This window comes from Chroicocephalus ridibundus, chromosome 2, assembly GCF_963924245.1.
Source record: "Chroicocephalus ridibundus chromosome 2, bChrRid1.1, whole genome shotgun sequence".
NCBI classification, from domain to species: Eukaryota; Metazoa; Chordata; class Aves; order Charadriiformes; family Laridae; genus Chroicocephalus; species Chroicocephalus ridibundus.
Genome location: NC_086285.1, coordinates 3,428,566 through 3,441,778, shown reverse-complemented (window position 1 = coordinate 3,441,778; position 13,213 = coordinate 3,428,566). Strand labels below are relative to the sequence as shown.

General features: G+C 51.6%; 1 protein-coding gene across 3 annotated transcripts in view; it reads right to left on the bottom strand.

The window, feature by feature from the left end:
* The window catches only part of GJC2 (gap junction protein gamma 2), a 43,317-nt gene that overhangs the window by 14,188 nt on the left and 15,916 nt on the right, over nucleotides 1-13,213 (bottom strand). The window contains exon 1 of one of the 3 annotated variants that reach the window (XM_063324247.1): nucleotides 2,195-2,245. The exons of the other annotated variants lie outside the window; for them this stretch is intronic. The gene's annotated coding sequence lies outside the window, so the exon portion shown is untranslated. Of the gene's footprint in view, nucleotides 1-2,194; nucleotides 2,246-13,213 lie in introns of those variants that run through there. 3 annotated transcript variants of the gene reach the window in all.

The window sequence follows — 13,213 nt, the reverse complement described above, 5'->3', positions numbered from 1 at the left end:
AATACTGCAGCTACACAGAAAAAGAGTCAGGTTTTAATTTAATTAGTGTCTCTGCTGTGGCCATTACTTGCAGCTCCGTGCCTTTAGCGGAGCACCACAGTTCTGGAAATGCTGTAAACAGATTTATTTTTTTCCCCTAGATGTTAAGATGTGCTTCAGGGCACAGCAACCTCCTTTTTCAACGCATCCTCCTTTCCTCCGGTCCCCCTCATTCTGCCGTTATCCTCGCTGTCTTCAGGCCAGCTGGTCCTCAAGCACACAGGTGTAGGGGCATTGATGGGTTTGGAAGAGGACTTGGGCTCATTTTGTACAAGTTTGGTTCAAGTCAGCATTGCAGCTTTGACATTTCTAATGGATCGTCCCCAGCCACGTGCCTGGTTGATAGGACCAGGTAAACCAAGTGCTGCAGAAAGGTCCAAGCGTGTATCTCACTTCATCTTCATGAAGATGAAGAAGCCTTGAAGGCATCTTCAGGGCTGCCTTCCATTTCCTGATGGGAAAGAGGCCATCAGCACCCATCAGAGCTCGCTCTTCATGCCTGGAGTCTCCAGAGCCTTCAACAATCCAAGGACCCAAGTTTTGTCATTGTCCCGATGACATGCCGGCTGGGATGGGGACTTCTGCTGGGACAGAGAGCCATGTCTCTTGTGTTAAGGTGCTTTGGGACAGGCCAGTCCCTTCCAGCAAGGGCAGAAGCAATGTCCTGGGATAGGACTTGGGTTTATGGGTGGAGGGACCAAGCCTCTGTTGCCAGCCACAGAAAGAGCCCTTTTGCTCATGAAACAGTAACTGAACCAACACCCCTGTTTATGGATGGTGGTATCAAGGCCAGCTGTGGATGTCTCAGGGACCCGTTCAGGAGCTGTGATGCAGAGATGGGAGGGAGAAGGTGGGAATAGCCACAGCGCTGCTCAACTCAGCCACCCCTGGGCTCCCGTTCAGTCCCACCATGCTCCCTAGCTTAACCCAGAAAAAAAATCTCAGTTGTGCAAACGTCCCTCCTTCACCCAGAGCTTTGGGCATCCTCCAAGATTCAGGACTAACCAGGGCTTGCATCGCAAGAACTCTGCCAAAACCTCAACTCTCTTAAAAAAAAAAAAATATATTTACAGGCAGCAAAAAAAGCTGTGCCAGTGTTTGTTGCTAAAATTTGCTTCGTCACAAATCTCTGTACGGACTTTTCAGGACAGTGGTGATGACAACCCCAGCACAGATGTGCCATTTGAACAACACGGAGCCGAGGACTCTACGTATTCATGCTCCAGTTCATTTTCCTTCCGCATCCAGCTCTGCTTGTTGGATGAACCCAAGAAGTTTTTGATCTGGATCAGCACGTTGCGCTTGGTCTCTGACTCTTGCAAGGACCAAACGGAGAAAATCGGGTCTCAGAAGTTTTTCCAAAGCCCATGGGGATTTTGGCTGTATAATGTAAGGATGTTTGAAAAGGAGGTGACGGCTGCTTTTTTTCATGCTCTCTGAAAATATAAACTCTGGCTCTGAATTGCCATGAAATTTGGATCACGGTCGTGCCTCAGTTAGCTCAGAAAACAGAATTTCTGTTAAGTTTGCATTGGTTTGTGATTGGCGCAAAAAGCCAATGCTGTTAGCAAAACGAACAATATTTCTGCTGAAAAACAGGGAAATGTTTCCTTTGGATATCACTGAGTGATGACTGCAGAAAGGTGAAACCACTTCACTTTGAAAATGACAAAAAAAAATAATCTGATACGGTTAAATAACAATAAGATTTAAATTCCACAGTACAAAAGCCCAGAGGAAGCACTTAAACCCTGGGCTGGAGAGCAGAAGCGATTTATTCCAGCCCTTCCTAGATGAAAATTTCACTGTGATGGACACATTCTTGAGATAAAATTCAGTGTTGACAGAAGCACATTTTTTTTTTCCTGACGGGAACTTTTCTGCTGAAGTTTTCAAGGCTGGCAAGATAACACGGGCCAATGTACCAAAAGGTGGCAAGAAGGGACTCGCGGAGAGCCCCGGAGATGTGGCTCAGCAAAGCTATAAAGCATTTTTTCCCTGCGTCTGTTCCTGCTCCAAAGAAAGCATCTGCCTCAATAGTCAGAGGTCAGATCGAGCAATTATTCCCTTCTCTATTTGCTTCCCTTTCCTGAAGTAGCTGGAGAAGCAATGGGAATAAAAGGCCGTCTCCAACCGCACCCGTTGGGGGTCATACCTGGTGTTAGCGCTGCCCACGTCTCTCCTGCGAACCCATGGCGTTTCCCCGAGCTCTCATAACAGGAAGCAATAAACTTTCCAGCCGGTGTGTCCCAGCCCTGGCTGGGCTGCAGCACAACCCTGTGAAGCCAAGCCAGGCTGGACTTGCCGTCAACCTTCCTGAACTTGTACAAAAGAGTGAGGTGGGAGGGGCGGGGGGGGAACAATAAAAAATCAGAGGAAATCCATCCCCTGGCGAAAATGGCTGTTGCAAAAGTTCACGGCACATCGCCTCCTCCTGCCGTTGCTCCTCCATCTGCAGTTCACCGAGCAGCGGTGCATCGATAGAAGCAGGGGCAGTGCAAAAAGGTCAGGGTGCATGGGAAAGATGAGGGAATGCTGGAAAAAAAGATGAGCGGCCACATTTTTGGCTGCCCCAGAAAGGTGGTGGGTTTTGGTTTTTTTTCCCCTGACACCTGTGGACGGGCAGAGATGGCGTGTTAGGAGGGAGCTTGGAAGAGCCCCAGGAAAAGGGGACAGGAGCGGGGGCAGAGGTTGGAAGCTCAGCCACGGCTTCTGGGCTTGATTCAAGAGCTGCTGGGTGAGGTTCCTGGCTCGTGCCGGGCGGATGAGAAGAATGGTTTCCCTGCTTTTCAGCTGCGTGAAAACCGTGTGCGCAGTGTCAGTGGGGGGAGAGGGAAGAGGATGGGAGCAGCCAGCGACTCTGCATAGGGATGAACATCTTAGACACAGCTTGAGGGGAAAGACAGCGACGCCCCCCGCAAAGCGAAGGTGCGGCAGTTGTGTCCTCTGCACATCCACACAGGCACAGCAGGACATGCTCAAGACCTCCTCCAGCTTTCCTCACCAAACCCCTCTTGCAAATTCCTGCAAACACAGATAATTTTTGGTTTTCTTATGGAACGTTCTTTGCAACTGCACAGATCGGCTGCTGACTCTGAGAGTTTGACTCTATTTTTTGCAGCATTTCCAAAGAGAAAAATGATGGTGCCATCTCTGTCATCACACGCTTCATCTGTCAGACATGGGGAAGTGCGATGGCCACCGTAACAGGCAGGACAATCTCTACACCACCAATGCTGGTCTGACCAGGACATTGCTGTTCAACCAGCCCCATTAGATGTAGCAGCCCTCTGGACACCAGGATTTAAACCAGGTTCATATGGGTTGGAGCAACCCAAGGAGACTCTGCCACTGCCCTTGGCTCTGGCTGAAGGGCCCTTTTGCCCCTAGTAAAGGACAGTGTGACACACCACGAACCATGGCCCCATTTGCCAAAGTGGAGACTCAGGTCTATAGGTTCAAGCTTGATCCTGCCCAAACCACAAGTGCAATAGGGGAGAAGACTCTGGGTTGGGGATTTGGTGGAGGTTTCTTTCTCCCCTGACTGCAGGAGAAGCACAGCATGAGAACTGGGTCCAAAGTTATCTTTGTTTCTTTACTACCCCAAAAATATCTGTAATTTGCCAACCAAAGTGCAGGTTAGAGGAACCGTGTCTCAACCTTAACAAGGACAGGAGCTTGCAGTGAGCAAGTGCCCCACAAATCGATGCAGGAACAGGACCCATAGGCTCCAGCCCAGCTATGCGAACCAGGTCCAAGCTCTACCCACCTTCACATGGCGGTCCCTCATCCAGCCTTGGACATACATCATGACCATTGAGCAAGTGCCCTGTCCTGCGCTGTCCTCCGGGCAGAACTCATGCCTTACTGCTTCAAACAACTGTGTGGTTAAAGATCATGTGTGGGTGATTTGGAAGAGCTGCTATGCTCGTGAGCGGATTTAAGGTCCTTTTGCTTTGGTGTGGCATCTCCTCAGGGTGCTGAGTCCCATTCTGTGCTCTGCTCTACCAAGAACTTAAGGGTGGTCTCCTAAACCTGTCATCCAGCACCTCAGCAGGTGGCCTGGTTGCAGCCGCTGAGGTGAAGCTCAAGGAGCAGGACTAGTAAAATGAGCCAAAATCCTATCATCTGAACCAGGACATGTGCAACTAAGACACCAAACCTCTCTGAACATCTCAACGCTCCTCACTGGAGCATCTATTGCTCAATCTCCTGGCTTTGGAGGACCCTCTGACTTGCCAGGACAGATGGAGCTGTAACAGTGAGGGCACTCCGTGACCCAAGTGTTGTGCAAATAGGGAAAAGGGATGGGGATGGCAGCCAAACCCTTCCCTCTGCAGTATAAACCCGTCCGTGCTCCCTCCCCAAATAAACTCTGTGCTGCAGACCTGCAGACACTCTTCATCACCGAAATGTTCTCCTGAGCTCAGCTCTGGCTACCCGGACATCAGACCGCTCCTCACAGTAAAAATAAAATCCAACATCAACTAAATAAGGATATCGAAGGCAAGAAAGCAAACACCAAAATGAAAATGCCAGACACTTGGATATGACTTTATGGCCCATTTTTCTATTACCAATAAGATCTAAACATAGTTAAAAGGGAAGAGAGAGAGAGACTTGAACGTGATTAATGAGGAAACAAACTGGTTGGACATGCTTTTGCCAACTGTTCTTAGATAACAGACAAAACAGAAAATAAAGAAAAAAGGAAACGTTATTACTACAAGTGCTTTCCTATCCTTCTGGCAGGGTTCCCAGCATGACCAGGGCAGGTTTCTACTCTGCTCACCCAGATTTATTGTTACACCAGTATCACCAGTAAATATTTAAATAACTACTTGGGTAATTACACACAGAGACAATTATATGGTCATGTTTACATGCAGAAAAGAGGAGGATGAGAGAGAAATGCCCGGAGGAGTGCCCGGTGCCAGGCGAGCAGTACAGTACCTTCCCCGGGAGCTCTGGGGACAGAAGCATCAGCGAAGGCTGGCCGATCTGATCCGAAGGCAAGCGCAGGGTGGAAAAGGGATGGGAGCCTTCCTGGACGTGTTTACATAGGTGGGCCACCACCCGCTGACGCCGCAGAGGTCAGCAGCTCATGCCTCACATCTGGACGCCACTGGATCCCCCGTGCCAAGAAGGGAGACCACGTGTCTTTTCATCCCCAAAGCTTGTAGGACTGAAGTGGTGTTGAATCAACCCTTCTTCCCTTCCAGAGGTAGAAAGTGGGATGGAGAAGGTGCCCTCATGCTGGCATCCATGTGGGAATGGAGCCAGTCCCATCTTGCCCTGGGCCATGCTGATGCATGAAGCAAAGGCTGACTCTGAGATCTGCAGTGCTAGAGGTCCAAGCCCTTGGGCATCCAGTGGGGTGCTGGCAGCACCTTCTCCACCTCCACTACACTGGGCATGAGCACACACCTGCTTGTCTGCCGTGCCCACCATCCAGCTATCCAAACCCTACATTAGCACCACCAAACCCTACACCAGCACCACCAAACCTTACAACAGACCACCAAACCCTACACAACCTCCACCAAACCCTACACCAGCATGACCAAACCCTACACCACCACCACCAAACCCTACACCACCACCACTAAACTGTACACCACCTCCATCAAACCCTACACAACCTCCACCAAACCCTACATCAGCACGACCAAACCCTACACCACCACCACCAAACACTGTCAACAACAAACCATACACCACGTCCACCAAACCCTACAACATGCCCCTAGATTGGGACCATGGGCTTGGGGTTTTGCTATGGTCTCATCATGCCCCACGCACAGGGCTAAGGCAGACAACCCCCCCGCAACCTTACTGCCTGCTCTGTCCTACCAAAAGTTGAACCGAGCTGGTCCCTGCTACCCATCTGCCTTCACCCCACGTGGTGCCGGGTGGGAAGGAACCACAAGAGCTGGGCTGCAGCCAGGTGCAGAGGACTATCATGGGATGGCACCTTCCTTGCTGCAGCATCACCCTCGCAGGCGCAGGACCTGCTGCATGACCCCTGCTATAGGAGAGCATAATCTCTTACGGTCTCAGTCCTTAATGAACACAGGGCTCTGTGCAGGTCGTTGGTCCCGAGGTGGACAGCCACGCTCGCTGCCCCTCAGGAAGCCAGAAGCTGGTTGTGCTTCAATGTGAGCACACTTCAACGTGTGCACGCTGCTTTGCAACAGGTTGCGCTGGGGAGTGAGCAGCAATAAAAAGCTGGAAAGAAGAAAGGGTAATATTGAATCCAGCTGTGAAAACAAAGATTTAAACTCTCTGAGCCTACAACCTCTCTTGGCCAATGCGCGGGAAAAAATGTGCCAACATTAATTCCTCTCCCCACATCCATCCAACAGACATTTTTTCATGAATGAGCGTGTTGAGGCGGAAGGGGAAGGAAGGGAGATGCAGGAGGAGGAGGTGGACAGCCCTACCACGCCTTTTACACAGGGGAATCTCTGCAGCTCATGGAGAGGCAGGGCCGTGGGGCTGAGCCAACTGTGCACCAGTGCTTGGGGCTGATCCACAGCCTGAGACAAGCGGGCAGCTAGGTGAGGTTTTTCTGTCTTTTCTTATACAACAGGCTGGTCCTGAAGGTAAAGATCTTCCCGAGAGAGCACCAGGCACATGGGTGAAGGTTTTGCTAGAGACGTGAGCGGCTCAGGTGCAAGCTACCCTGCTCACACCAAATCCTCCACCACCCACTGGGATGCACTGAGCTCCTGCTGCCAGAGCAGGTACCCCTGGCATCCTTAGGGCTTGCGTAGAGGTCAGACACCCCCATACCAGGTACTTGGCTGGTTCCCAAGCAGAGATGCGTGAAGCTCCACTGTGAGGCTGGGGATGGGACACAGAGGATGCTACCCTCACAGTTTAACCCGCAATAATTTTGAAGTCCCCACCATGAAATGCAACAAGTCCCTCCCTAGTCTCCTAGTTTTGTGCTTACATTTCTTTTCTTCCATGTTCTCTGCCAGCCCAGAGGCCAGTTCAGCCTCCTCTGCTAATTGGAACATTGCTAAAGAGGCAAACAGCATGGAAAATGCTGCGGAAAGAGGGTGCAAAAGAAAAGATCCTCCTTCACTTTGCAATAAATAGCCCTTAGAAATGCCAAGTCAGAGTCTCTGACCTACAGGCAGCTATTGGAACCCATCTAAGTTTGCTGCTGGTCAATTGAGGTCCATTCTCTTTGCTGCGTCTCTGGCGGTGGTCACTGGCTGGGCACGCAGCCCACCACATTTCAGTATTCCAGGAAACCCCCTGGAAATTTTCTGGAGCAAACAGATGCGATCAGTGACCTGGCCATTACCAGAAGCTGGAAAAGAAGATGAAGTTGTGGGAGGCTCTTCTTGAAAATTCACTCTTTCCATCTCTGGTTCTTTCCCTCCCTTCCTCTCCAAGGCATCCTCCCTTTAGCCTCCAGACAGAAATAAATAAGAAACTGCAACACCATCTGTGTTTCTGAGAAAGATTAAGAAGCAACAACTTAAGGGAGGTGAACCAAAACCCCAAATTATTTTCTGTGGCATTGCTATAAGACAGGTCGGTCTGTATGCAGATGGACAAGGTAGAGCCCTGTGGGCCATGTGTGCAACCATGGAGCTGGAGCCAGAGGAGCAGCGTCCCACAGCCAACTGGTGGTACCTGACTCACTGAGCCGTGACGAATGCGGAGCCTGTGAGCTTCCTTGCATCATTTGAAAGCAGAGCTTCATCCATTGTTGTCTTTTCCCTGGCTGCTTTTTGGGTCCCTACTGGCCCCAAAGCCTGGGAGCCTTCACCTCAACCCTCTGGAGCCTACATCAATGCTGCCTGGCCAACTCTCTGCTCTCTCTAGGGTGAATCCATGCAGAAATGGGCAGGGCACCCATATTTCCACCTCTCCCAAAGGCAACAGCACAAGGAAGATATGTTTTGGCCTTCTCTCAAGCAGTAACAGTCCTGCAAACCATGAGCCCTGATCACTAGCACCAGACACAGCCCTGTGATGGAGGGTGGCCAAGACATGACGAGGGAACGGACTTCCCTGGTGGGAGATAATATCCAAACCAAGCCCAGGAGGTCCCACAGGGGGTCTCTCCCATGGCACTGCCATGCTGTCCCATGTGGGACTGGACCTCCAACCAGCAACGTTATCGCCTCCTGCTTCCATGTGTCTCTTCTGCCTTCACCCTTGACAAAATGACATTGCATCGCCCTGCTGTGATCCCAAGCTCCCCTTTGTGTCCACCCCCACTGGTTTTATCTACGCTGCTGGCTCCAAAAATGAGCAGGCCTTCTCCTGGCACACCTAGTGTCACATCTCACCACCTTCAGGACTGCAGATCCAGACCCCAGACAGCTCTTGCTCTGCTGCGGTCCATTCAAAGATCCTCACTCCATCCCTGTTTTAAAAATTCAGCTGACCAAGTGGGTTTTCTCCTTTGGCCGGGGCCCTTCTTTTCTGCTCTTGATTTAATTGTCCAGTCGTAATAGCCAAGAATTTCCAAAACCTGGCGGAAAAATTAAAGAATCAGTGCAGGAGCAAAATCACCCCTGCCTTGGAGAACGGCGCTTTTATTTCCTGTCAGCCATCCTCTTTCAGGCACTGAGAGCCTTTCCAACCACTAAATCACCCCGTTGGACTCATAACAGGGGCAGTTGAACTACACCTAGTTCCACCTATTGAAATGACGGCAATGGTCTCCATCCCACAGGAACTGACCCCTTTACTGTCGCCGATGCCGGTGGAAGTGCTGATGACATATGAACGTTAGCGGCCGTTATTAATTTCCAGTGGTGTTTGCTGAAGTTGGAGCCAATGCAGAGCCAGGGCGGAGGGGAGTGAGCTCAAGGGACTGGAGGTGGGATGTGGGGATGCTCAACCCAACGGAGAAGCCAAGGGCTGCGTGGAGGGGGAATTACGGCTCTGCTTAAGAGTTAGCTCCACCAGACTAAGCAAGGTGTAGGCTGGTTAGACAGGATGCTCCGCTTGTAGGATATCCATCCCAGTCATCACACTGAAGTCCTGCATTCAAAAACACATGACGTGATCTGTGGGCTTCGTAGGACCAAGAAATGGGGTCATCACAGAGCAGTGCACGTGGCCTCCTCTTGGAGCTCTCAGCAAAGTCTACCCAGCAGAGAAGTCCATGCACATACTCAGCCCACCACCTTCCCCATCCTGGCCAGCCCCGAGGAGAAGTCATCGCTCCCTCACCAGCCCAGTCCCTGCCCAGACTTCTGGCCAGCCCCGAGGAGAAGTCATCGCTCCCTCACCAGCCCAGTCCCTGCCCAGACTTCTGTCCAGCCCCTGCTTATAGCATTTTGAGTGCTTTTAGCTGCAATTTGAGGAATGACCAATTTTTCATGCCTGTCCATGCACCAGCCCCATTAACGCCACAGAAGAGAAGGGGAACGGGGAGAAGTTCGGCCTCTCCACGGTGCAATGGAAGGGGCTGGGTGAAACGTGCATCCCTGGGCAGGTCTGTTTTTAAAAAGCAATTACTGGCAGGGAAGACGGCAATTCCTGCATTCCTCGGTGAAGGAATCCGGATGATGTCACCTCCTGCCCGTTGGCAGGAGCATTCCTGCCCGCCACGGGCAGCCCCTGCCTGTGCTACAAATATTTATTTTGGCTTGTTTTTTGGAAGCTTCCCATTACAAGGAATAACAGCAGGATGGACTCTCCTACTGTAAGCCTCGTCTCTTAGCCACAGCCACATTAGCACGGGCCACAGGTTAATAGAGGTTCACACACGCCAGCCAAAATTTTACTGCAAGTCGAAGAAGTGGGGGATTTTGTTGTTTGTTTTAATTTTTTTTTTTTTAAATCTGCCATGCAGTGCAGTCTGAGAGATATCAGAAATCTCTTAAAATAGAAGGCTGCCTGCTCCAGCAAGCCCATTTCAACCAAATTTTCTGAATTTTCTAGTTCGTGTATTTCTATTGGAGGCATGTAGATGTTCTACTGGAGGCATAACGTTGTGGCTTTCTTTCCCTCGCTTTCTAGTAGGATACATCTGGTAGGACTCGTCTAGTAGGATGCCTAAAGCAAGTCAGGATCTTTCCTAACCAACTGGCCAGGAATAAAATGCCCTTTTGCCTGGAAGGGGGGTCCCCGTAGATGTTTCTAGGGAAAGAGTTGCAAGGATATTGGGCAATTGCGGGGTGGTGTGGAGGCAGGACCATGTGAAGCGTGGTGGCTTCTCCTCAAAAGGAAAAGATCCCTCATTGTGTCCTCCAAGACTGTTTTTAAGGCACTTCAGTGGGATTTAGTTGCCTAAACCTGGGTGCTCAATCCTCCTTGTCCTTGGAGCTGAGCTCAATGTCCACCTGGCCTCCGAGGGCTGGTCTGGGACACGGCTCAGTTTCCAGCTATTCTCTCTGCTGCTCTAAATTACACTACTACATGCTCTCAGGAACCAGGACACCAGAAGCACACCCCCATCCAAGATGTGATATCCTTCTGCAACTCTTTCCTGCTAGTTTACATTTTTAAATACCCTTAAAAATGCCCAACCCACGCAACGGTGCTGCTTGCACCCCACTGTTCACCCACTTCTTAGCACCCGTGATGCTGGAGGAGGAAAAGTGGACACAACCAGAGGGGTCAGGACCTGATCATAAAGTAGGTATCTTACAGCAGATGGATGAATTGCGTCCTTATGCTCCAAGATGACCCATTGCTGGCACCTGAAGAAGTTTCGTGCTCTCAGACCTCAACTGGAGGTCTGGCAGGAGAACAGTCCTGCCCTTCAGTGGAAAATGTTAGAAGAGCGGGAGGGTGTGTTTTGTGAGATGCTTGTGAGGTTAGATTACTCCAAATCCCACAGATGTTGATGGGATCTCACTAAAGACCCTGGTTTTATTAGAACATGAGCTGTGCCCACCGAGATCCTAGCAAAGGCACAAAGAGAGGAGTGATGGCAATGGAAATGAGCTGCATTTTTAACACCAGGATAAGGTATTGCCCCTGTATTTGAGTGCATTGGTGAGTTGGTTTGGGTTGTAAAAAAAGCATGTTTCAGCAATCGCTTTTGGAGATTTCCCAAGCTGGTGCCCCTTGCATCTGCTGATCATATTGTCCTGCCAGGCCAGGGAGGCTGTGAGCAGAGACTGGAACCCCAGGCATCATGATCTGTCTCTCTCGGTGCCAGATACAGCCTTCATTGGCATAACGGCTAAATCTGGGCTGATCCCCACCACACTGACGCGTGAAATCGTCTCTCCTTCCCCATGGGGACTGCAAGCTGCTGAGCTGGGCAGCAACCAGGCATTTGTGTACAGCTGCTGGGCAGCCTGAGCCCTACATCATAAAATCATAGAATGGTTTGCATTGGAAGGGACCTTAAAGACCACCCAGTTCCACCCCCCCTGCCATGGGCAGGGACACCTCCCACCAGCCCAGGTTGCTCCAAGCCCCATCCAACCTGGCCTTGAACCCATCCAGGGATGGGGCAGCCACAGCTTCCCTGGGCAACCTGGGCCAGGGCCTCACCCCCCTCACAGCAAAGAATTTCTTCCTCATATCCCATCTAAATCTCCCCTCTTACAGTTTGAAGCCATTACCCCTCGTTGTATCGCTACATGCCCTTGTAAAAATCAACCTTTCTTCAATTAGTGCAGGACTTTCATCAGCGCTCTTGTTGTTTCTAAGCTCCGGCGATAAGAGGTTTCAGTGAATATTTCAAACGGTACATAAACTCCAGCCTGCCAACATAAACACTGTCAAAAAACACACCCATAAATCATGCAACACAGTTCACCCTTACTAGAAATATTAAAATTTTCTGGAGTGGCTAAAAAAGTGCCATGGGCTGCCAGGAGGCTCTGCGGCCACCAGATCTGGGAGAGAGACACGCAGTGCGAAAGCTTGCAAGAAAGCAGCTGTTGGGAGCAGAGCTTCTTTCCCCTCGGGATCTCCGGGTGAGCTCCGCTCACGCAGGACTAAATAAATCAACCCCACGCCCACGCGCGTCCTGGCCAGCATGCGAAACCTCCCACGTGTTTGCCGTGAGACACGGTATTTCTCGCAGAAAGCCGCCTGCTTTTCCCTGCTGCTCTTCTGGCCTGGCTGCATCCATCTCCTCCGATTTTCCAGGGCATCCCTCTCTGCTCTGACAGCTAGGAGTTAAGGTTATCTCGCAAAACCAGCTTCGGAAGTGCCCCGTGGACCCCCGCAGCTCACGCTGACCTTGAGGACTGAAGCAGGAGATCAAAACTTCTTGTGTTTGCCACTGGAGGTTTCTCTGATCTCTCTTTCTGCCTCGGTCAAACCCTACAGCGACCCAGAGAGCCGAGAAGGGGGAGGTCTGGAGCAGCCCCCGTGCAAGGACCAGCCCCAGCCCTGGTCTCTTTGCCATAGGTCGCACCCACTGAAAGACCAGCAGCACTGCAGCACGGCCAGCATCAGCCCGGGGCCATCTCCCAGGCTGGGTCCAAAGGAGAAGACGCAGCCATCCTCTCCCTCTCCCAAAATCCCAGTGGCCTGCAATCTGTCTCACCACCCCGGGGACATCCAGGAGAGCTTTGCGCTCCTGCTGGAGCTCCTCACCTCTCCGCTTACATGGGGATGCCAGGCAGGTCTCCGTGCCCCGGCCAGGGCAGTGGGATGTCTCACGCTCCACCAAACCAGCATTCCTCACCAAACGCCATGTCCGTCCTGTGCAAACCCCTGGGTCCGTTCAACCGGCAGCTGAAGCTATGGCTGATCCCTTCTCGCCTGTCTCCCCCTGGTCCCACCACGTGAGAGATGCTTTGTCTGGGGAGTTTGCAGCCTGAGAGCAACCACCTCCCGCGAAGCCAAGCCAAACAGGCAACAAAGCCCCATTGAAAGGCAGCCTTGCTCCGGGTGCCCTTGGAGAAGTGGCTACATGAGCCCTGAGCTGCTCCTCCCAAGCTCCGTATCGCCGCTCCGGCAGCGGCAGCATCATGCCAGCCAGCAGCCTCCCATGCTGCCCTGGCAAAACTAATGGGTTCTGGCATCTCAGGTGACCCTAAACACCTACATGTGGGCAACTGAAACCAGCCCGGGGTGTCCCATATGCAGCCCGTGGAGTCTGGGTGCTGGGGTCAGCACGGGGTCCTGGCCCTGGTGGTCTCCCCCTTCCTGGGGGACCCAACCACAACCCCGTGAGGACCCACACTATCAAGTGAGGTTCTTCTACGGCAGAGATTGCTTTGCA